Source organism: Sapajus apella, unplaced genomic scaffold (assembly GCF_009761245.1).
Source record: "Sapajus apella isolate SASKATOON/1434 unplaced genomic scaffold, GSC_monkey_1.0 scaffold23, whole genome shotgun sequence".
Lineage (NCBI taxonomy): Eukaryota > Metazoa > Chordata > Mammalia > Primates > Cebidae > Sapajus > Sapajus apella.
Genome location: NW_022436963.1, coordinates 10,264,132 through 10,288,904, shown reverse-complemented (window position 1 = coordinate 10,288,904; position 24,773 = coordinate 10,264,132). Strand labels below are relative to the sequence as shown.

Genomic DNA, 24,773 nt, shown 5'->3' with positions numbered 1-24,773 from the left:
CAATGAAAATAAACAAATTATAGATCTATGTAACAACAAAGATAAATTATGCAAACATACTGTTGGTCAAAATAAACCAGGCCACAAAGAATACATAACTGTGTATGAAAAAGTGTTTATAAAATTCTGAGAGGCAAAACCTAAGGATTAGACCTCAGGACCATGGTAACTTTTGTGGCGGAGAAAAGGGTAGTGATTGGAAAATGGCATTAGGGGAGCTCCTAGGTGTTAGCAATGTTCTGTTTCTGTGTATGCTAGTGTTTACATGAGTATACTGACTTTGGAATAATCCAGAGAATTATATAATTTATGGTTTGTATAAATCATCAGTTTTTTACTTCAATAAAAAGTTCAAATTATAGGATACAAATCATCTTACTTTAGTGCAAGGATACTATTAATATTAAAATAGTAGTATAAATTCCTATGATACATGACCCCTCCTCAAAGCCACCCCAGTTTAAACCAACACACATGAGGCCATTAGGGTACAACCAATGAAAATGTGAAATCATGTGCTAAGTATAAACCATCATTCATTCCTTTAACAAAGATGGGCAACAACTACTGTGGACCATGCTCTGTGTAGGACACTGAGGGGTCAGCTGTGAACTAAAAGGACAGCCCCTGGCTTCACAGGCCTAGTTGGTATCCATGAAATTCACAAACAATCTCAATGTGGTGAGCCTCTCTGATTGGAGCAGGAAGAACAGCTATGGGAACTGGGATGCAGAGCAGGGGACAGACCCACAGTAGCTCAGGGGAGGCTTCCAGCAGTAAGTGGTGGCCAGCTGAGGCCTAAAGGATTGTAGGTGCTGGCCAGGAGAAAAGCAGGGAAGGCTTCTTCCAGGCAGAGGTGGCACAGTGCAGGGAGAAGGAAGGGAGAGAGGTTTTCAGGATAACATGGAGAGGCGAGGCTGGGGAGAGCAGAAGTCCAGAGGATAAGGAGCTTGCAACCCTGCTAAGAAGTGCGATTGGAAGCCGAGAGCACTGACAAAAAATGGTCAGGATCAACTTTTCAAAATACTGGAAATTAACCAAAGGATTGCATCAGTCTGGGAAGTATTCAAGAAAAAAGGCTGAGTCTTAGTAAAGTGCAGGGATTTGGGGCTGGTAAGGCAGGGGCTCCTATCCTACTCTGTCTCTTCCTAAGTGTGCTTATGTGGTCCTGCCACACACAAGCTCAACAAGTTCCTTTCTGAGCATCCCTTACACCTTTTCCCTGAGCTGCCCTGACCTTGGTCCCAGAAGTGGTCCTTACAGTCAGGGAATGGCCCTTGTTTTCTAAGAACAGAGGCCAAGAGGAGGTCTTAGCTGGGGCCAGAGCACCTAGTCTTTACCTGACCCTGTAAGTCCACTCCCTCCTGAAACATGTCCCTCCTTCAGGCTTGGCAGCCCTCTGGCCTCCAGTGTAAGTGTGTGTCCTGCAGGAGATGCTTGCTGGGTTATCAAGGCCTTGGATTCCTTTGTGGTCACCCTGCCTCCAGCCTGCTGCTCCAAGCTGGAGGGAGGATTCTGGAATGTAGGGCTGGCCCCTCATGCCCTGCTCAAAGCTGTTCCATGGCTCCCTACTGCTCTTGGCTTCCAGTCACACTTCTTAGCAGGGTTGCTAGCCCCTTATCCTCTGGCCTTCTGCTCTCCCCAGCCTCGCCTCTCCATGTTGACCTGCAAACCTCTCGTTGCTTTTGTGGAGCAAAAATATTCAGAGGTCTTTTCTCCACCATTTTCACTGGCATGCAATAACATTCAGTAATAGCTAACACCAGGAGCTCCTTCATCTATACTGTGTAACTCTTTTCTTTATGTTGTATTCCTGCTTGTTACAGTATCTGATGTTCTATCAATCAAACTAATTCTACTTTATGTATAAGAGTCTGTTTGAAATATATTTAGAAACATTCTTTTAATAATTGTGGAAGTTAATGCCATTCATTTAGCTATACAGATAACATCTGAGCATTTATTATATGGCGAGAATTAAATTATTAAAAATGAGTTTTAATTCTTTTATCTATATGAAATAAACATTATTGTTGTTATTATCTTCATTTATAACTATGTAAAGCTCAGACAGGTTAAGTAAATTATCCCAGATTAAATATTAGAATGTAGCACATCTGAGATTGGAACCCAATACCCTTGTCTCCAGAACCTAAACTTTATCCTGAACTTTGAACAATTAAAAAAAAAAAAGAATTATTGAGGTTTAACACTGTTTAAATGCCATAATTACAAGAAAGTTTCATGCTTCCACTTATCCCCAAATGCTCATGTTTTTCACTCTTTAAAATCAGATAAGTAAACAAATCTTTTTATTATTTTAGACTGTTTCACCTATGGAAAGAAATGTAATGGAAAAACATAAATTGTTAGAGTCTGATAAAATCTAGGTTTAAAACCTATTGCCACCATTTACTGGGTTTATGACTCAGCAGCTTAACACCGCTGAGCCTTGGTGTCTTTATATGTAAAATAGCAGCTTAGCTCATAGTGCCAACCTCCCTGGCTGGATGTTGCAGGGCCCTGGACAGGAAGAACCACTGTGACCCATTTAGTAGAAATGGTAGAGGTATGAACACAAATTTCACAGATGAAGAGCATATAAAACACAAATAAATGCAAACCTTGGTAAGCAGAGAAATGAAAATGAAAATAGAGTTAAATTCCAAAGATGTAGTATGTGAGTAGTAGGTTGGACAGAACCTTTTTAGAAAATATTTCAATAGTGGTTTCAAGTGTCCACTGTTGTGTTAGACCATCCATACCATTTGGACAGGCAAGTCTACATCTAGCAACCTATCTTAAGAAAATAGAAATACCTGCAAAAATTAGTATACAATGATGCAATCACCAAAATGTAATAGGAGATATGTTAATTATGGTTCCGTTTTAGTTTATAAATATTTTTTCATGAATGCATGACACAAAAATGTGTGTGCAATTTGATATACAGTACACAGAAAACCAAAAATATGTAAAGAAATTGTTCAAATTATTATTAGTAAGTTGTAGGTGTTAACTTAAAAATCGCAACATTTATAAATTTAGAAAAGAGAACATTATTTCTTAAGAAGGAGATTACAAGCCACAGGCAGGAGCACTGCCTCCAGCTTAAAACCCAAAGCAAGCACTTCAAGGAAGGAAGGGATTAGATAGAAATTTAAGTGGACCAGGTTAGCCAAATATACATATTCAACAAGATATAGAGGAGCTATGAATACTCATGAAAAGGGTCATGTGCATGAGTGATAGGGAAACATACATGTTATATGCCCACCTTGGTGTGGAGACTTGACATTCAAATATATTACAATTAGACCCTGTACTGAAAAAGGTCTTTGCAAGACATGAAGGCATTTGTGTGACCAGCCTCTCTAAACTGGCCAAAATCAGTCCATAGTCCGTAGTCTTCTTAACAGGAGAAAGTTATTGAAATCAGTCTCTTGTCTGATTGAAGCTATAGTTATGACGTGTAGAATAGGGTACTCAGAACCTGTCTGGTGGTTGGCAAGCTGCAGCTGCTTCAGTGTTGCTTATCTTAAGGCCAGTGCTTGTTTAACTGCTAGAGAAAAATAAAAACCTTATGGCAGCGAGAACATAGTTCATTCTTTAAGTGTAGTGGTGCATAACTTGACCCTTGCCTGACATGGCCTTAGGTCCTATCTATAATTCAGTATCTTCTTCCACAAAAAGTCTGTTCTGTCAGTCTTATCACCTCTATATTAACATAAATGCCGGTCAGTTGTGTGTAAACTGCAAAAGGGAAGGGCATATCGAGGTGTGTCTAACCTCCTGTCCTGTCATGGCTGCAAACTCAGTTTTAAGGTTTCTCTGGGTTCCTCTTAGCCAAGAGGTAATCTGTTCCATCAGTTATGGGGCTTAGGATTTTATTTTTAGTTTACATAGGATTTGGATGATTTTGTAGATATTTAATCTTTCTTTCCTCTTTTCTGTGTTTTCCAGATTTTCCAAAATAAGCATACATTACTTTTTATGAATAATGAAAGTGTCTTAAAAATTCTGGAAAGGGGATTAAAAAAAACAATGGTTTTTATTTTGAGGTTTCTCTGTTACCATCTAATGGTTCTTTAAGGGAATATATAAAAATCATTTTTTGTTTATTGTCTTTCCCAAGGATACTAGGGCCACATTCATCCTTGGTTTCAGGATAATTAACAATGACATGTTATACTTGATCATGCTGTGACCACAAGTATTCTTGTGATTTGAGCAAAAGACTGGAAAATAAGACAGAGATTAAAATGAGAGGTGGTAGGAATTACAAAATGGTAGAGTAAGGAACTCAGCAAATTCTCTTCCAAAGAAAGCAATAGTAAAACTGGATAAAATAGTCAATAATAACCATTTCAGGATTATGGACCTCAACTCTTACAACAAATTAAGAAGCATTTACTAAACACACACACACACACACACACACACACACACACACACACACACCCCATTGAACCTTGGGAAGAAGTATGGAAGCCTATGGCAGCTTAATCTGGGGCTGCTGCAACCCCTCCTTTTTTCCCCAGCTCTGTTAGTGCAGTCAGTGAACATCAGGAGCTCCATTGCCGGAGCCAGCTGACTTGATTTGGAGCACAGTGGAAATACCCTATGCCTCTGCATAGGTTGAAACCTTAGCAATATTGGTGGTATACGAATAGAAAAGGCCAACATCACAGCTGGCCAGAGTTTGAGATCCGGGTTGGGGCATGTTAGCCACTCCAGAAAAGAAGTCAGCCATAGCGAGCTTTGATAAGTACCTGCATATTCCTGGAGGTCTGGAAGGCTACATGCCCCCATTCTGGAGAGACCGAAAACAGCCCCTGCTATCAGTACATTTCTGGTTAAATGACAGGCCTTCTACAGTTACAGAGGAGACACAAGAGGGTTTAGCAGAAAATAAAAGCTGAGCCAGGCTCATTCATTGCCTGAGATATGAATTGTCCCACAGATCCATCAGCAAGGGTGGAAGCTTTACTAGTATAAAGTGAGCACAGCCTCTGACCAATTGTTGGTGTCGGCTAAGCCATGCTAACACAGTAGTGACCCCTAGGGAGTCAGGCTTAAAATTAAAGTAATAACAAAAATACTGAACAGAGAATTTGTGGTCACAAATCTCAGAATACAGATTCTCTTTCAGTCCACATGGAATTTTCTCTAGGAGAGATCTTAATGCTAGGACATGAAACAAGTCTCAATAAATTTAAATTTGAAATTATACAAAGATGGACTATCATGGAATTAAGTTAGAAATAAACGTCAGAAACAAATGAGGAAATCCCCACATACTTATAAATTAAACGGTATGTGTCTTAGCCAATGGGTCAAAGGATACATTATAAGGAAAATGTTTTAAAGATCAGAGCTGAATGAAAACAAAAGTGCAGCATACCAAAATGTAATGTAGCCAATGTAGTGGCTAAAGGGAAATTTGTAGCTGTAAATTCCTATGTTAAGAAAGAAGAAAGATTTCCAAATCAATAACCTAAGCTTCCACTTTAAGAAACTAGAAAGAGAACAGCAAACTATAGGCAAAGAAAGCAGAAGGAAAATATTGGAGTAGAAATCACAATCAGAAAAGAGTAAAAACAGAACAATAAATCAATGAAATCAAAATTGGTTCTTTGAAAAGATGGACAAAACTTACAAACTTTTGTTAAACTGACCAGGAAAATAAGAGAGAAGACACAAATGACCAAAATGAGTAAAACAGGAGTATATTGCTTATAACCCTTTAGAAATTAAACTTTATGCCAACTACATAGACAACTTGGTTGACATGGAAAAATTCCTTCAAAGGCAGAAACTGTCACAACTGAATCAAGAAAAAAATAGAAAATTTCGGTAGACATATAACAAGTAAAGAAAGTGAGTTAGTAATTTAAAAATCTTCCCACCAAGAAAAATTCTAGCCCAGGTTTCTTCTGTTGAAATGTATCAAATGTCAAATATTTAAGAAAATATAAAAGGAGAGGTACAGTTTTTGTTTTTGTTTTTGTTTTTGTTTTTTTTTTGAGACAGTCTCACCCTTTTTGCCCAGACTGGAGTGCAGTGGCGCCATCTCAGCTCACTGCAACCCCTGCCTCCAGGATTCAAGTGATTCTCTTGCCTCAGCCTTCCGAGTACCTGAGATTACAGGTGCCTGCCACCACACCCAACTAATTTTTGTACTTTTAGTAGAGATGGGGTTTCGACATGTTGGCCAGACTGGTCTTGAACCCCTGACCTCAGGTGATTGGCCTGCCTCAGCCTCCCAAAGTGCTGGGATTACAGGTGTGAGCCACCGTACCTGGCAGAGGTACAGTTTTATTTGTTTTATGAGGCCACTATTATCCTGATAACAAAGACAATTGAAGATATCACAAGAAAACTGCAGACTAATATTCATCATGAATACAAATATAAAAGTCTTCAACGAAAATACTAGAAAACAAAATCTAGAAACACATAAAAATTATTATATACCACAGCCAAGTGGGATTTATCCCAGGAATTGAAGGTTGGGTCTATATCCAAAAATTAATTAATGTAATATGCCCTGTTAGTAGAATGAAGAAAAAGAAACACATGATCACCACAGTAGGGACAGATAAAGCACATGACAAAATCTAACACCCTTTTCTGACAAAAATGTTCCATTAACTAGGATAAGAAGGAAAACTATGAAAAACATATAGCTTATAATACTAAATGGTGAAAGACTGATTTCTCTCTAAGATTAGGAACAAAACAAGGATGACTTCACTCATTATTTGTATTTATCATTGTACTCTAGGATAATGCATTAAGACAAGAAAAATAAATAAGTCATTCACATTGCAAAGGAAAAAGGAAAGCTGTCTTTAATCATAAACGTTTGTTCTTAGGAAATCCAGTGTAATGCATTTTTTAAACAACTAAAAGGAATGAACAAGTTCAGCAAAGTTGCAGCATATGAAAGTCAATTATAGTAGAAATAATTGCATTTCTATTACCAAAGAGGAATTCAAAAATGAAACTAAGAAAACAATTCCAGTCCCAGTAATAACAACATCATCAAAAGAATGAAATAAATTTATTTAAATTAGGAATAAATTTAACAAAGGTAATCAATATTTGTATGCTGAAAATTTCAAAACACTGCTGAGAGAAATTAAACATCTAAATAAATGGAGAGACACTGATTTGGAAGATTCAATATTGCTGGGATGACAATCCTTTGCAAATTTATTAGACTTTTTTGATAGAAAAATCTCAGTGAGCACTTACAGTTGTTTTTGTCAAAATTGATGAGCTGATCCTAAAATTTATATGGAATTCAAGATAAAACAGTTTTATAAAAGAACAACAAACGTGGCAGACTTAGACTTAGTGATTCCAGAATTTATGATAAAGCTACAATAATCAAGGCAGTATGTTACTGGCATGAAGAGGACATGTAGATCAATGCAGCAGCATGGAGAGTTGAGAAACAAATTCTTACATTTATAGCCAGTTGATTTTTGACAAGTGCTAAAAGCAATTTAATGGCTAAAAGAATAAATTTTTTTTAAAAAATGGTGCTGAGACCTTTGGATATTCATGTATATAAAACTTAATTTAGAACCTTACCTCACACCATAACAAGAAATAAACTCAAATGGATTTTAGACTCAAATATAAGACTTTGGCCAGGCACAGTGGCTCACCCCTATAATCCCAACACTTTGGGGGGCTGAGGTGGGCAGATGACCTGAGGTCAGCAATTCAAGACCAGCCTGACCAATATGGTGAAACCCCATCCCTACTAAAAATACAAAATTAGCCAGGCATGGTAGCACATACCTGTAAACCAGCTACTTGGGAGGCTGAGGCAGGAGAATTGCTTAAATTCGGGAGGTGGAGGTTGCAGTGAGCTGAGATGACCCCATTGCACTCCAGCCTGAGCAACAAAAGTGGAACTCTATCTCAAAAAAAAAAAAAAGTTGAGTTAAAATTATAAAACTTCTAGAAGAAAAATAGAAGGAAATATTTGTGACTCTGGGTTATCGAAATGATTTGTAAATATAATATAATAACAATATACTGTTAGTATAAGAAAAAAATGATAATTGGACATCATCAAAATTTTAAAATGTTGTGTTTCAAAAGACACCATTAAGTAAATGAAAACAAACTACAGACTGGTGAAAATATTTGCAAATTATATATATGATAAAGTTCTTGTACACAAAATATTTTAAAACTCTTACAATTACAATTAATAATAAGAAAATATATTATTCAGTTAAAAATTTGGTAAAGATTTGAATGGGAATTTCAACAAAAAAATGGACAAAGGCCTGAAAAGTACGTGACAATATTTTCAATACTATGTGTCATTAAGGAAATGTAAATTAAAGCCAAAATGAGATACCACCTCATACCCAGTATAATGGCTGTGATTTAAAAAAAAAAAAAAAAAAACTATAGAGAATATCAGGTGTTGGTGAGGATGTGAAAAAACTGAAACTCTCACACTTTGCTGGTAGAAGGTGAAACATTGCTGCCACTTTTCCTGGATATGTACCTATGAACAGTGAAAACGTGTCCACATGAAGAGTTGAACATGAATGCTTATAGCAGCATCGTTCACGTTGACCAAATGTGGAAACAGCCTATACAGTTCCATCAACTCATTTAGTGAATAGATCAACAAAATGTGATATATCCATAGACTGGAATATTATTCTGCAATAAAAAGTTATGATACATTCTACAACATGAATGAATCTTAAAACATTATGCTAAGTGAAAGAAACCAGATGCAAAATATTTTATGTATATATTTTACATGTATACAAAATATCCAGGAAAGGTCAGTTTAGAGACCAAAACCAGGTTGGTATTATCTGGGGCTGGGAGTTTGTGTGGGGGTTGTCTGCAAACAGGCATAAGGGATTTTTTTTTAATAATTTTTAAAAAATTTTGTGGGTACATAATAGGCATATATATTTATGGTATACATGAGATGTTTTGATATAGGTGTGTGTAAGATACAATAATTACATCTTGGAAAATAGGTTGCTTATCCTCTCAAGCATATCCTTTGTTTTCCACATAATTTAATTATGCTTTTGGTTTTTAAATGTACAATTAAGTTATTATTGACTATAGTCCCCCTGTGTGCTATCGAATACTATTTATTCATTCTATTTTTTTGGCAATCATTAACCATTCCTCACCACCTGCCCACTACACTTCCCAGCCTCTAGTAACTGTCCTTCTACCCTTCCTCCATGGGTTCAATTGCTTTGATTTTCAGATCCTACAAATAGATCAGAACATTCAATGTTTGTCTTGTGCCTGGCTTTTTTCACTTAATAAATGACCTCCAGTTCCATCCATATTGTTAGAAATGACTAAATATCATTCATTTTTATAGCTGAATAATACTCTATTGTATATAGGTGCCACATTTTCTTTATCCATTAATCTGTTGATGGACACTTAAATTGCTTCCCAATCTTGGCTGTTGTGAAGAGTGCTGCAACATACTTGGGAGTTCAGATATCTCTTTGATATACTAATTAACCTTCTTCTAGGTATATACCCAGCAGTGAGATTGCTGGATCATATGACAGCTCTATTTTTAGTTTTTTTGAGGAACCTCCAAACTGTTCTCCATAGTGGCTGTACCAATTTACATTCCCAACAATCATATACAAGGGTTACCATTTCTCCACATCTTCACTGGCATTTGTTATTGCTATCTTTTGGATATAAATTATTTTAACTGGGATAAGATATCTCACTGTTTTTGATTTGCATTTCTCTGATGATCAGTGATATTGAGCACCTTTTTATGTGTGTTTGTTATTTGTGTATCTTCTTTTGAGAAAAGTTTGTTCAAATCTTTTGCCCATTTTTAAATCAGATAATTAGATGTTTTCCTATAGAGTTGTTTGAGCTCCTTATATATTCTAATTATTAGTCCCTTGTCACATGGATAGTTGGCAAATATTTTCTTCCATTTTTGTGGACTACCCCTTCACTTTGTTGATCATTTCCTGATATGGTTTGGCTGTGTCCCCACTCAAATCTCATCGTGAATCGTAGTTCCCATAATCCCCATGTGTCCTGGGAAAGACCAGGTAGAAATAATTGAATCATGGCGGCAGTTTCTCCCATTGTGTTCTCATGATAGCGAATTCTCATGAGATCTGATGGTTTTATAAGGGGCTTCCCCCTTTGCTGGGCAGTCATTCTTCCCCTTGCTGCCGCCATGTGAAAAAGGATGTGTTTGCTTCCCCTTCTGCCATGATTGTTTCTTGAGACCTCCCCCACTGAGGTGAACTGTGAGTCAATTAAACCTCTTTCGTGTATAAATTACCCAGTCGAAGGTATGCCTTTATTAGCAGTGTGAGAATGGACTAATATATTTCCCTTGCTGTGCAGAAGCTTGTGCACCAGTGAATTGCCTTCCCTCCTGGTGGCAAGTTCCTCCAGGTTCTGTGCCAGTCCAGAGGTGCCATCCAGGAGTCAGGGACTAAAGTCAAAATCCTTAGCTGTCTACCTGGTGTTCTATTGTATTGCAGCTGAGATGCACTCAAACCACAAGTTGTAGTCTTTCCCACTCTACTCTCCCCTTTCCAAAGGCAGAGGAGTCTTTTCCTATGGCTGCAGCCACCTCCTGCCCACTGTGAGTACTGCTAGACTGCTGTTGATGTTCCGTTAGGGCCCAAGTACTCTTCATTTAGCTTGTGGTGAATGCTGCCTGGTCTGGGATGTACCCTCCAGGGAAGTGGGCTCCCCTCTGGCCCAAGGAAGGTTCAGAAATGCTATCCGAGAGCCAAGTCCTGAAATCAGGGGCCCCAAGAACATGGCTGGTGCTCTTCCCCCTGTAACCAACCTGGTACCTAAGATGCAAGACAAAGTCCCATTACTTTTCCTTTCATTTTTCTCAAGCAGGAGAAGTCTCACCCCATAGCCACTACAACTGGGAATGTACTGAATCTTATATGAAGTCAGCAAGTCTCAGTCTCACTCAAAGCCCTCAATGTAGTGTCTTGGTATCACTGCTGGTTATTCAGTGACAAAGAGCTCTTCAGTTAGCTGGTGAAGAATCCTGGCCATACTGGGTCTTTCCTCCAAGGCAGTGGGTTTCCTTCTGGTCCAGAGTGTGTCTAGAAAGGTCATCCAGGAGCTGGGACCTGGAAAGGGGTCCTCATGCCCCTGACTGTTGCCCTATCCTGCTGCAGCTGAGCTGGTGTCCAAGGTACAAGACAAAGTCCTCTCCATTATTCCTCAAGCAGAAAGAAAGGAGCTACAAACTGTGCAGCCTGGTGTTAGAGGAGGGGTGATGCCAGGACTCCCTTAGCTATTCCAGCTGGTGTCTCAAGAGGTCACATGCTCCCCCAGTTCACTGGCTCTGAGCCCAGTTCAGCACTAGGACTTGCCTAGGAGTTGCAGACCATGTGGCCTAGACTGCTGTTGAAGTTTATTTGGGGTCCCAGGACACTTTAGCCCATGGTGGCGAGGCTTGCAGGCACTTAAGCTCCAATCACTGGGATCAGTGATTCCCCTCTGTCTAGGGCTGGTTTAAATACTCCCTCCATGGGTGGGCATCAGCTGAGTTTGGTCCAGGATTTTGCTTTCTTCTATAACAAGGACAACACTGATTTAAGACTGTTTTTTCTACCTCTTCAGTGCTTCTTTCAGCAATATGAAGTTAAAACTAGGTATTATAAGTGCTCACCTGATGTTTTGGTTCTTATGAGGGTGCTTTTTTCTGTGGAGATAGTTGTTAAATTGGTGTCCTTGTAGAGAGGATGATCAGTGAAACCTTTTGCTCTTCCCTCTTGTTCTGCCCGCCTTGGTCTGAGGGATCTTTTTGAGATGATGGAAATGTTCTACGACTGGATACTGGTGATAGTTGCATAAGTCTTAAATATACTAAAAATCTGTGAATTTTACACTAAATGTGATAAATTTTGTGGCATGTAAATTATACCTCAGCAAAGTTGTTTTTTTTTTTAGTTTTTTATTTCAATAGTTTTGGGGGGTACAAGTGGTTTTTTGCTAACTTAATGAATTGTATAGTGGTGAATTCTGAAATAAAGCCGTTTTTAAAAAAGAAATCAAATGATATTCAAAGAAAGGTCCCAAGAGCACCAGTTATTAATTTAAAATCATAGGTATAAAATATGCATTTTAAAGAATGTTAACCATTAAAAAAAGAAATGAGCTACAGTGTATTTTTAATAAGCATACTAAAGTATCTTGGGTTCAGAATTGCTACTCTCCCCTTTAAGGACAGAAGAATCCTCAAACTAATGGAATGAAATTCCCTATACTAATTCTGAAATATTAGAATGAAGAGAGGCCACAGAACCATCTTCTATTGGCTGTTGAGTACACAGCTGGATATTATATATTGAAACATCATTGTACATATTTAAAGATGCTATTTTGCAATCTCACTATTTCCATGTAACTGTACCTAGAGTTATTTGATACTATCACTGAAAATGTGCATTCTAATTTGGTAATTTTTAGGTCATCATGAGGAAAAATAGAAACCATTTTGGCTTAAAGAACAAATGATTCTAATAAATGAATCAAATCATTAGAAGTCTGATACTAGTTTTGCAATTTCATTCTAACCTGAAGTGAGCATTTGCAAATGATTGTACATACAGAAAAAAAGTGAATAGGTAATCTGAATAGATGAGTTTATCTACACTCTTGGACGGGAGCTACCATTTACTCAAATTCTCATGGTGTTGCCATTGTGGAAAAAAAATTGTCAATCAAAGATGAAGATCTAAAAGCAAATCGAAAAATGAATTGAAAAGTAATTTTACTTTCAAGTGGTTTGCAAATATAGATGTTAAGTTTGAAATGAATGCTGTTAATGACCATCGCTGAGAGAGTTATACACCTGCTGATCACTAGAACATTATTATAAACAAGGTTGATTTTCCCTTTGACTACCCCATTTTTTCTCAACATAGTCTCTTTACTTTTTCTATCATATTGCTGACCCTTAGCTGTGAATGCTCATTTATGGATATAACATTGTATTAACTCATATGTGGTGTTTTTTAAAAATGCATTCTTAAGTACAAGAGGAGTAATGCTAGTGTTACTTGTCTTTTTCTTCTTTGTTAGGTCACAGGAGGTTTTTGATGGTGACAATCAAGCCTGTATTACAAGTAAAGAGCTGTTTTACAAGCAGCTTCTTGCAGCAACTAAATTGTCCCCAAAAAAGCACATAACTGTAATGAAGCTTTTAAGTAGTCACACATATGCATTTATATTCTCTCTCTCATGAATGACTAATTTTAATTTTTTTAAATGGCAATTCAGCTTGCTTTTAGAACCGTTTAAGCTTAGCACATGATTTTGTTTTCCCCCCAAAACCAGCTATTCTTGATTGTGAGATAGGGAAGGTTTGCATATTTATTTTTGCAAAGACAGTAGCATAAGCTCTCATCACCATATGGATGGCTTAGTCCTAATATCTCTGTCTTAAGCTGGGCACATGATCATTTAGAAATTCTTACAAACATCGGAGCCGTAATGATTAGACTTAACTGAGAACTATTTTGTGCAAACCAAAACCTGACTTCCGTGAAGATAAATCTCATGCTGTGAGCCTAGCATGTGGTTCCTATTGAGTTTTACAGTCTAGAGGACCCACCTTTTAATAAATGTGTTGGATTACGTTAAAAGATACACTATAGCAGAGGAATGAATCTTCCTTTTGACTTTTCACACAATCTTCTGAAGTATTCTGTCTGGCATGCTCTTCCCCTAGATGTATGCATGGTTCCTATTTCTACTTCACTCAACCCAGCTTAAATGGTATCTTCTGTGAGAAGCCTTCCCTAACCACCCTTTCTAAATTAATACTTCCCTTCCTTCTTACTCACTATCACTTTGTCATGCTTTATTTTTATTCCATAGTCCTTATTGGAAACTGACATACTCTATGTGTACTAGTTTATTTATTACTGTCTTCCTCATTAGAACAACGAGGTGGAGACCTCATTTTTTTCACTGTGAAATCCCCAGTGTCTACTTCCAGACTTGATAGCAAGTAGGTACTCAATAAATAGATGAGCCAATATGTATCTCTGGTAAGGCTTCAAAAAAGGCAGCTTAGCAAATATTTCCTAATTAATTATAAACCCCTGAACCTAGCTCTGTGAGAGTACTGTGATAAGCAGGATGTGGTCTCAGTACCCTGAGGCAGTTACAGGCTAGTAGAAGAGTATATATACAACAGGCTGACACCCACACTTTTTTTTAACCAAAATTCACTGCAGCAGAATAAAAGATGTCATAGCCTACAACCCCACCCATTCCCACTTTCCAGTATGGAGGTTGGGACATTGATAAAGAGAGGATTACATAGGCATGTATGAGCCACTTATGTTTTAGTTAATAGAAAATTAAAGGCCAGAATTCCACAGGGTTCAATAAACAATCCACAGCCACCCAAGTTGATGTTGGTTACTTGAACCCAAGCACTGCAATACTGTGGCAGTCAATCTTACCAAGACAGCTACTAAATGACTAACAGGATGGGTGGCATCTACAGCGTGGGGGTGGGATGGAGTGGGATGACAAGAGATTTCATCACACTACTCAGAGCATCATACAATTTAAAATTTATGAATTATCTATTTCTGGTATTTTCCACTTAATATTTTTGGATCCTGGATAACTGAAACCACTGGAAAGTGAAACCACAGATGTGGGGGACTGCTATAATAACTTATCACTAAAAACTAAGAATAGCTCTGCTGGAAAACTACAATGAACTCAACACTCATGATGAATTCATAATAAATGGTTTTCCTCCCAGATTTCCAGAAAGTCCATCCTACCCTACCCACTACCATCGTGTTTTATATATGTGCACACTAGGAACTTTGCAAATTGCCCAGCCTTTCAGGGAACTCAGACTTTTTTGTGGAAGTTAAAATGAGAAACTTACTTAAGCTCTAGAGTGAGCTTTGAAACACCAAATTCTAGTAACTTTTTAAAACTCAATTAGAACATTACTACCAAGTGGTAAAACTGGAATATATGGGGCTACATGTTATTTACCCATGAAAACAAAAGATTTGCATATTTGCATCAGTTTATGGCCTATAAAGTGGAATATAGTAACTGACCTAACCACAAAAGGGGATGAAAAATATTTAGTAATAGATGTTAAAAAACATGCTGTAGCAAATCAATAAAAAATCTGATTAAAATCTGGAAGGAGATGGCATTTCAACTCAAACTGTGATGAATGAATATAATTTCAGTTGGCATAATAAAGAGATAAGGGGCTTTCCAAGGGAAATTCATAAGCAAATACCTGAAAGTAAAAAAGAATGTAATATGTTTAATTAACAGGAAGCATACTGGTATTGTCATTGTGGCAGTTCACTCCAGTGTCCCGTGTCATGCCCTTTGGACCCACATCTGCTATCAGCTGCACTGAATAATTTGGTGCAAGTTTGTGTAGGTGTTCCCCAGGGCCTCCTTTGATACTGTGGCGGCCTACTTCACCCATGAACTAGCATTACCTGGAAAACTGGGGAGTTAAGGGCTCTAAAGGCAGTCTGTAACCCTTGGGGATTGGGAGTCAGTGAATATGTGCTCCCACCTCCCACTCTTTAGGTGGTCTATTCTGTGAGGTATTCTATACATGTCTTCAGAAGTCCTGGTGGAATGGAGCCCCTGTGGCCTATAGTGATGTCATTGATAGTGCATTCTTATATTGGCTTTTCCTACTTTGTTGTCTTATTGTCCCTGCTCCCTCACTCCTGCTTCATGAGATCACCTCTGAAATAGACTACTTGTACCATATTATAAACTCTACTTTTGGAAATGTGCTTCCTAAAGACGCTGCACAATACAACCAGGTATATGAGATAGCTCTAAGGATTGTATTGGCTAACAAACTCACAAGAATTGGAGACCTTAGTCAATATTGAATTTTATAAATATTCTCAAGGATACAAGTCGTGAAGCAGGAGATCCAGTCCTTTCTAAATGCAGATTTAATGGATGAGTTCTCCAAGCAATACCTGAGGGAGAACTACCAACCCAAAGAAAACTTATTTTGTCCACTTCAAATATTTGTGGCTTATGTGGCATTTTTCAGGGAGCCATGCCCCCATAAGCCCATGGATTCCAGGTTTGTTGACTATAAGCAATCCTACACATATCAGATATATCTTGCAAAAAGCATTCCATTAAGAATTTTTCCTCTAATATCACTAGTGTATTTTCCAGGGAGTCACTCATGTTGACAGGGAATTTTGGCTGGTCTTATACCTCCCTTTTCTAGAATGCCCTTTAGTAAAGTAAAGTAAATGGTTGAAGGCCTGCTGCTCTCTCTCTCCTTCCTAGAAAGCATGCAACCTTTCAAAAACACTGAGCCAGGTAACTGCCAACCTTGGAGTTGTCAGATAGACTTGTCAGTAATTTACCATTATTCCTCTTGCTTCATCATTTTAGGCTTTAGTAGGTCTCCTGGCTCTGCTACTTACTAGCTATGAGAACTTGAACAAGTTGCTTAATATCTCTCAGCCTCTCACTACATTGGTAAAATGTAAATATTGATTCCTATTTTAAAGAGTTGTTGGAATAAATAAATAACATTGGTATAATGGTATGCAGGTTCTGGCACGTGGTAGGGATTTAGATGTTGATCTTCCATGTCCCATCCTTTTCTAACTATTTAAAATTTTAAAGAAAGTCTTTTCTTTAAGGACGTTGAATATTGGCCCCCACTCTCTTCTGACTTGTAGGGTTTCTGCGACAACACCACTGTGATTCTGATGGGCTTCCTTTTGTGGGTGACCTTGTCTTTCTCTCTGGCTGCCGTTAGCATTTTTTCCTTCATTTCAACCCTGGTGAATTTGACAATTATGTGCCTTGGGGTTGCTTTTCTTGAGGAGTACCTTTGTGGTGCTCTTTGTATTTCATATATTTGAATGTTGGCCTGCCTTGCTAGGTTGGGGAAGTTCTCTGGGATAATATCCTGAAGAGTGTTTTGCAGCTTGGATTCATTCTCCCCGTCACATTCAGGTTCACCGGTCAAGCATAGATTAGATCTTTTCACATAATCCCATATTTATTGGAGGTTTTGTTCATTTATTTTCACTCTTTTTTCTCTGCTCTTGCCTTCTCGTTTTATTTCATTGAGTTGATCTTCAATCTCTGATATCCTTTCTCCTCCTGATCGATTCTGCTATTGAAAATTGTGTATGCTTCACAAAGGTCTTGTGCTATGTTTTTCAGCTCCATCAAGTCATTTATGTTCTTCTCTAAGTTAGTTATTCTAGTTAGCCTTTTATCTAACCTTTTTTCAAGGTTTTTATTTTCTTTGCATTGGATTGGAACAGGTACCTTTAGCTCAGAGAAGTTTGTTATTGCCCACCTTCTGAATATTGCTTCTGTCAGTTCATCAAACTCATTCTCCATCCAGTTTTGTTCGCTTGCTGGTGAGGAGTTGGGATCCCTTGGAGGAGGAGAGGCATTCTGATCTTGGATGATTTCATCATTTTTGCGCTGGTTTCTTCCCATCTTTGTGGGTCTATCTACCTTTGATCCAGAGAGCCACTGGAAGATGTAGTCTGTCCCTTGTCTGCTTGCAGAGGTGCCGCTGGGCTGCCTAGGACTCAGCCGGGCTGCTGTGTAGGCATCCTCTGGCTTCCCCTGGCTTTTGTTTATACAGGTGAGGTTAGACCCACCTTCGCAATGATGGGTGCCCTTCCCCACTCTGAGCTTGATCGTCCTGGGTGGAGCTGGAACTGATGTTCTGGCTGCGAAACTCACAAGCAAGAGGGCTTTAGATTGCTGGTCTTTGTGGAGGTGGGACCTGCCAAGCTGTATCATCTGTCTCCCTGCTTTCAGCTCTCCCACTTTCTGGGGTGTAGGTAGATCCATCCCACAGGCACTCTCGGTGCTAGCCAAAACCTCTGCCCAGTTCTGTGCCAACAACTCACAGTGCCAGGCCAGCCAGAGTTATCACTCAAGATCTGCACTGGCAACTCACGGTGCTTCTCAGCCCAGTGGCATTCTCCCGTACTGTGGGTTGCAGAGGGCATGGGAGAAGTGCAGTGTCTGAACTGGAGTGCCGAGGGAGTAAAGTCTCCCATCCTCCAGTTGGTTGCACTTCCCAGGTGGGGCAGTGCCCTGCCCTATCTCGGTTCACCCTCCCTAGGTTTCACCCAACTGTCCAACCAGTCCCATTGAAATGAACCTGGTACCTCATTTGGAAATGTGGAGATTACTCATTTTCTGCATCTCTCTCACTGGGATCTGCGGTCCGGAGCTGTTCCTATTCAGCCATCTTGGTGGAAGTCAGAATAGTTAACTTTTTTCTGCTACACTGCACTCTGATTTTCACATCTTAGCCACTTCCTTAACTCCAGTGTCTTATATTGTAGCACTAATGGACTGAATGTTAGCTGAACAGATTAATGAATAAGGAGGAAAATTTAAATAGGAGGCCTTGAAGTCAAGTAATCCCTAGTGGTGATGTGCTACAAAGTAAGACTATTCATATAAGTTGCTGAAATGGAATCAAGGTATTGGTTGTCATAGTGGAGGAGGTTTAAGTTGAGATGAAATCTTACTGTCTATGTGAATATTTAGAGTTACCCAGAATAATGGACTGTGACCCAGGTTCCAGAGTTTCCCAGGAATATTAAAGAATGTTCTAAAGATCAGTAGATGAGATTAATTTGAGTAAACTTAAGGGAAAATTGCTTTTGATGTTGTAAAGTTTAAAAAACATTAACATCAGCATGGAATAAAGATCAAAGAAATTCACATGCATGTAGACTATTCACCAGTCATATGCCAGATTATGCAATAAGTCTTACTAAATTTTTTATTATACTTTAAGTTCTGGGATACATGTACAGAACATGGAGGTTTGTTACATAGGTATGCATGTGCCATTCTGCTTTGCTGCACCTGTCACCCCATCATCTACATTAGGTATTTCTCCCAATATTATTGTGTGGGAATTTAAGTATCTTTGGAGGTCTCTAAAAACTTGCTTTATGAATCTGAGTGCTCCTGTATTGGGTGCATATATATTTGGGATAGTTAGCTTATCTTATTGCATTGATCCCCTTACCATTATGTAATGCCCTTCTTTGTCTTTTTTGATCTTTGTTGGTTTTTAAAGTCTGTTTTATTAGAGACTAGCATTGCAACCCCTGCTTTTTTTTTTTCTTTCAATTTTCTTGGTAAATCTTCAATCATCCCTTTAGCCTTTGTGTGTCTTTGCACACGAGATGGGTCTCCTGAATACAGCACACCAATGGGTCTTTAAGCTTTATCCAATTTGCCACTCTGTGTCTTTTAGTTGGGGCATGTAGCCCCAACTTCAAGTTACATTGAAGTTTAGTACTGTTATGTGTGAATTTGATCCTGTCATTATGATGCTAGCTGGGTATTTTGCTCATTAGTTGATGCCATTTCTTCATAGTGTCAGTGATCTTTACAATTTGGTATGTTTTTGCATTGGCTAGTACTGGGTTTTCCTTTTCATATTTAGTGCTTCCTTCAGGAGCTCTTGCAAGACAGGCCTGGTTGTGACAAAATCCCTCAGCATTTGCTTGTCTGTAAAGCATTTTATTTCTTTTTCACTCATGAAGCTTAGTTTGGCTGAATATGAAATTCTGGGTTGAAAATTCTTTAAGGATGTTGAATATTGGCTCCCACTCTCTTCTGGCTTATAGGGTTTCTGCAAAGGGATCTGCTATTATTCTGATGGGCTTCCCTTTGTGGATAACCCAACCTTTCTCTCTGGCTGCCCTTAACATTTTTTCCTTCATTTCAACCTTGGTGAATCTGACAATTATGTGTCTTAGGGTTGCTCTTCTCAAGGAATATCTTTGTGGTGGTCTTTGTATTTTCTGAATTTGAATATTGGCCTGTCTTGCTAGGTTGGGTAACTCCTGGATAACATCCTGAAGAGTGTCTTCCAATTTGGTTCCATTCTCCCCATCACTTTCAGGCACACGAGTCAAACTTAGTTTGGTCTTTTCCCTTAATCCATATTTCTTGAAGGCTTTGTTTCTTTTCATTTGTTTTTCTCTAATCTTGTCTTCATACTTTATTTCATTAAGTTGATCCTCAGTCTCTGATATCCTTTCTTCCACTTGATCGATTCAGCTATTGATACTTGTGTATGCTTCACAGAGTTCTTGTGCTGTGTTTTTCAGCTCTATCAGGTCTTTTCTGTTCTTTTCTCATCTGGTTCTTCTAGCTAGCAATTCGTCTAACCTTTTTCAAGGTTCTTAGCTTCCTTTCATTGGGTTAGAACATGTTCCTTTAGCTTGGAGGAGTTATTACCCACCTTCTGAAGCCTACTTCTGTCAATCTGTCAAACTCATTCTCCATCCAGTTTTGTTATCTTGCTGGCAAGTTGTGATCCTTTGGAGAAGAAGCGTTCTGGTTTTCGGAATTTTCAGCCTTCTTGAGCTAGGTTTTTCTCATCTTTGTGGATTTATCTACCTTTGGTCTTTGATGTTGGTGACCTTCACATGGGGTTTTGTGTGGATGTCCTTTTGGTTGACATTGATTCTGTTCTCTTCTGTTTGTTGGTTTTCCTTCTAGCAGTCAGGCCCCTCTGCTACAGGTATGCTGGAGTTTGCTAGAGGTCCACACCAGACCCCATATGCCTGTATCACCAGTAGAGGCTACAGAACAGCAAAGATTGCTGCCTGTTCCTTCCTCTGGAAACTTCGTTCCAGAGGGGAACCTGCCAGATGCCTGCCAGAGGTCTCCTGTATGAGGTGTCTGTCAATCCCTGCTGGGAGGTGTCACCCAGTCAGGAAGCCCGGGAGTCAGAGACACACTTGAGGAGGCAGTCTGTCCCTTAACAGAGCTCAAGTGCTGTACTGGGAGATCCACTTTCTTTTCAGAGCCAGCAGGCAGGAATGTTTAAATCTGCTGAAGCTGCGCCCACAGCCACCCTTCCCCCAGGTGTTCTGTCCCAGGGAGATGGGAGTGTTATCTATTAGTGCCTGACTGGGGCTGCTGCCTTTCTTTCAGAGATACCCTGCCTGGAGAGGAGGAATCTGGAGAGGCAGTCTGGCTACAGGTGCTTTGCGGAGCTGCAGTTGGCACTGCTTAGTTCAAACTTCTTAGCAGCTTTGTTTCACTGTGAGGGGAAAATAGCCTATTCAAGCCTCAGTAATAGTGGACACGCTTCCCCCCACCAAGTTCAAGCATCCCAGGTCAACTTCAGATTGCTGTCCCCATGGAGGTGGGATCCACTGAGGTAGACCCCTTGGCTTTCTGGCTTAAGCCTTCTTTCCAAGAAAGTGAACAATTCTGTCTTGCTGGCATTCCAGGCCCCACTGGGGTATGAAAAAAAAACCTCCTGCACCTAGCTCAGTGTCTGCCCAAATGGCCGCCCACTTTTGTGCCTAAAACCCAAGGCCCTGGTGGCATCAGCACCCGAGAGAATCCCCTGGTCTGTGGGTTAGGACGACCTTGGGAAAAGCATAGTTTCTGAGCTGGAATGCACCATTCCTCACGGCACAGTCTCTCACAGCTTCCCTTGTCTAGGAGATGGAGTTCCCCAACCCCTTGTACTTCCTGGGTGAGACGATGCCCCACCCTGCTTCGGCTTGCCCTCCATGGGCTGTACGCACTCTCTAACCAGTCCCAGTGAGATGAGCCAGGTACCTCAGTTGGAAATGCAGAAATCACACGCCTTCTGCGTTTATCTCACTGGGAGCTGCAGACCAGCTGTTCTTATTCGGCCATCTTCTGGCATATACCATTTTACTTTTCTTTCACAGCATAAAAATCTTCAACAAATAGCTCAACTGAAATTTAATTTAAGAATACAAAGTTGGTTTCACATTTTAAAATCAAGGAGTATAATTCAATATATAGACAGAATAAAGGAGAAAACCAACAAGATCATTTCAACCAGTGTAGAAAAGGCATTTGACAAAATTCCACACTTTTTCATGATTGAAAAAAGAATATCTAAAAAAGTAGGAATGGAAGAGAACATCCTCAGTGTGATAAAGTAAACTACATCTAATATACTTAATAAGGACATAATGAACATGTTCTCCCTATGATTAGGAACAAAGCAAAGGTATATATTCTCATGATTTCTATTTGAGATGTGCTGAAGGCCCTAGCCATTTCCTGCATTGGAAAAAGAAATGAAAGGTACAAAGTTGAAAAAACAGAAGTAAAACAGTCTTTATTGACTCCATACATGATTATTTATATATAAAATCCTCAAGAATCTACAAAACAAGTACTAGAACTCAGGAGTGAATTAATCAGGGTCACAGGACACAAGTGCTATATAGGGAAATCAATTGTATGTTTATATACAAAAAGCAAATGACTGGCAAATGAAATTTCAAATTCATTTTCAATTGTGTCAGAAGGCAAAATACTAGGAATATAACAAAAAATGTGCAGGGCTTCTAAAATGAAAACTATAAAACATTAAGAAAGAAATTAGGCAAGGCCTAAATAAATGGAGATACATATCATGTGAGTAGACATAATCAATATCATTCTTCTGAAATTGATCTATAGATTCAACACAATCCAAGTTAAACCCTCAACACCTTTTTTAATAGAAAATGATAAATGTATTCTAAAATCTATATAAAAAAGCAAAGGCCAAACAAATCTTGACCAAAACTAAAGTTGAAGAGTTTCTTTACCTGGTTTCAAGACTTACTCTAAATCTGCAGTAATCAAGATAGTGTATTATTGGTATAAGAATAGACAAACAGATTAATGGAAAAAAAAAAAAAAGAATCAATGGACAGTCCAGAAATACAGCCTCACACACATATGTTTATGATCAGCTGATTTTCAATAAAATACCAAGGCATTTCAGTGAAGAAAGGATGATCTTTAATAAATGGTGCTGAGACAATTGGATAAACACAGAAAGAAAAGAACTCCACGCGCTATGTCACACAACTTACAGAAACTGATTTGGTATGTACTAAATGTAAAAACAAACTATAAAGATGTAGAAGGAAACATAGGAAAGTATTTGTGCAACTTTGGCCTAGGTAAGGATTCTTTAGGACACAGAAAGCACTAGTATAAATAATGGTAATGTGCATTTCGTGAAAATTCACCTGCCTTTTGCTCAAGAATAGAGGCTCCAGAAGGATAGGAACTTGGTCTTTTTCATCACTGTCTCCCTGATGTACTCCCAGCAGTTTTCCTGGCTCAGTCTTTGTTGAATATGTGAACAAATGAATGAATGTTCCTGTAGTTCCACATGACGTGATAGTATACTCAATTATTCCTCTGTTTGGAGTTTGATTCTTAACTATTTAGACTAAAAATATGTAGTTTGGCTGGGTGCAGTGTCTCACGTCTGTAATCCCGGCATGTTGGGAGGCCGAGGCGAGCGGATCATCTGAGGTCAGGAGTTCTAGACCAGCTTGGCCAACATGGTGAAACTCCATCTCTACTAAAAATACAAAAATTAGCTGGGTGTGGTGGCAGGTGCCTGTAATCACAGGTACTCAGGAAGCTGAGGCAGGCAAATCACTTGAACCTGGGAGGCAGAAATTGCAGTGAGCCACTATTGCGCAATTGCACTCCATCCTGGACAACAAGAGCAAAGCTCCATCTCAAAAAAAAAAAAAAATCGTTTTATTCATGAAAGCACAGTAACCCTTTAATAAAACTGTGATGGATGAGTTTTTGGTTAATGCAGCCCCTCTTTTTATTCCCTTTTCCTTTCTAGAATCCTCATAGTCCTCCTTTTTATTTCTCAATCAGAACTTGAAGAAGAGACCTAATAGCATCCCAGATGACAATATTTTCCAAACACATTTGATTCATGTACCCCATTAGTAAAATATTTGTACATACTTGCCATATAGGGACATTTATTTTGAAAATATATAAATATGTTACTATACTACTGGAAAATGAGATGTGCACAAAAATAATGTTTTAAGAAGATGAGGTGGAATTTCTAATGTTTTCTTCCTGCACTTCAGTGGATTGTTGCATATCATTCCTCCTCCCCATTTGTTCATCCCACTCTGAAGACACTGCCTTAGGGTAAATGCAATACCACGTTTACGTATATGTATATACATCCGAGTATAATACTGCAATAATGTTAATACTTCTGCATTTTAAACATTAGCTCTGACTATGGATTGAAAGACTTTGCTTTTTAAATCAATTTATATCATTTAGTGCAAGTAGGGTGGAATTTTTAGATCTGGGGTGTACTCTGAAATCATCTCACCTAATTTTTACTGTATTTATTCTTAACATTATTTAATGATAGTTTTTTTCACTGAAAGATATGTAGAGTATTTTAGAGGGAAGCAATACTGATATTAGAAAAGTGGGAAGGTAGAGGAATGGAAGTGCTATAGAAAAGACAATGCCAATTTTAAAAACAGTTAAGTACATTATAAATATTGACAACAGTGCATTTGAATGAAATGTTGTCTTCTTGGGGGATTATAAAATATAGAAAATTAGCAGTGTAATGTGTCTAAACAAACTTTTCCCCTCATAATGGGGAAAAATCATTCTCAAAAAGACAGTTTTTAAAGAAGGATCAATTCTATAATAGAGCAGGCTGAGACAGGTTTGGAGACTTTAAGCCTGCTGTGTTACCTCTGAGACCTAAAGGAAGCAGAACATAAAAATAAGCCTCTATCAATTTGAAGCAAACCTAATCTTCGTGATCATGGTCGTGGTCTAAATCTATTAAAGGTGTTCAAATTCAGTGTCGTTGGTATCACTGTGGATTGACC

General features: G+C 38.6%; 1 protein-coding gene across 7 annotated transcripts in view; it reads left to right on the top strand.

Moving 5' to 3' along the window:
- The window catches only part of CUNH3orf67 (chromosome unknown C3orf67 homolog), a 287,002-nt gene that overhangs the window by 94,146 nt on the left and 168,083 nt on the right, over positions 1 to 24,773 (top strand). Inside the window, exon 1 of one of the 7 annotated variants that reach the window (XM_032290324.1) lies at positions 22,953 to 22,971. The exons of the other annotated variants lie outside the window; for them this stretch is intronic. The gene's annotated coding sequence lies outside the window, so the exon portion shown is untranslated. Of the gene's footprint in view, positions 1 to 22,952; positions 22,972 to 24,773 lie in introns of those variants that run through there. 7 annotated transcript variants of the gene reach the window in all.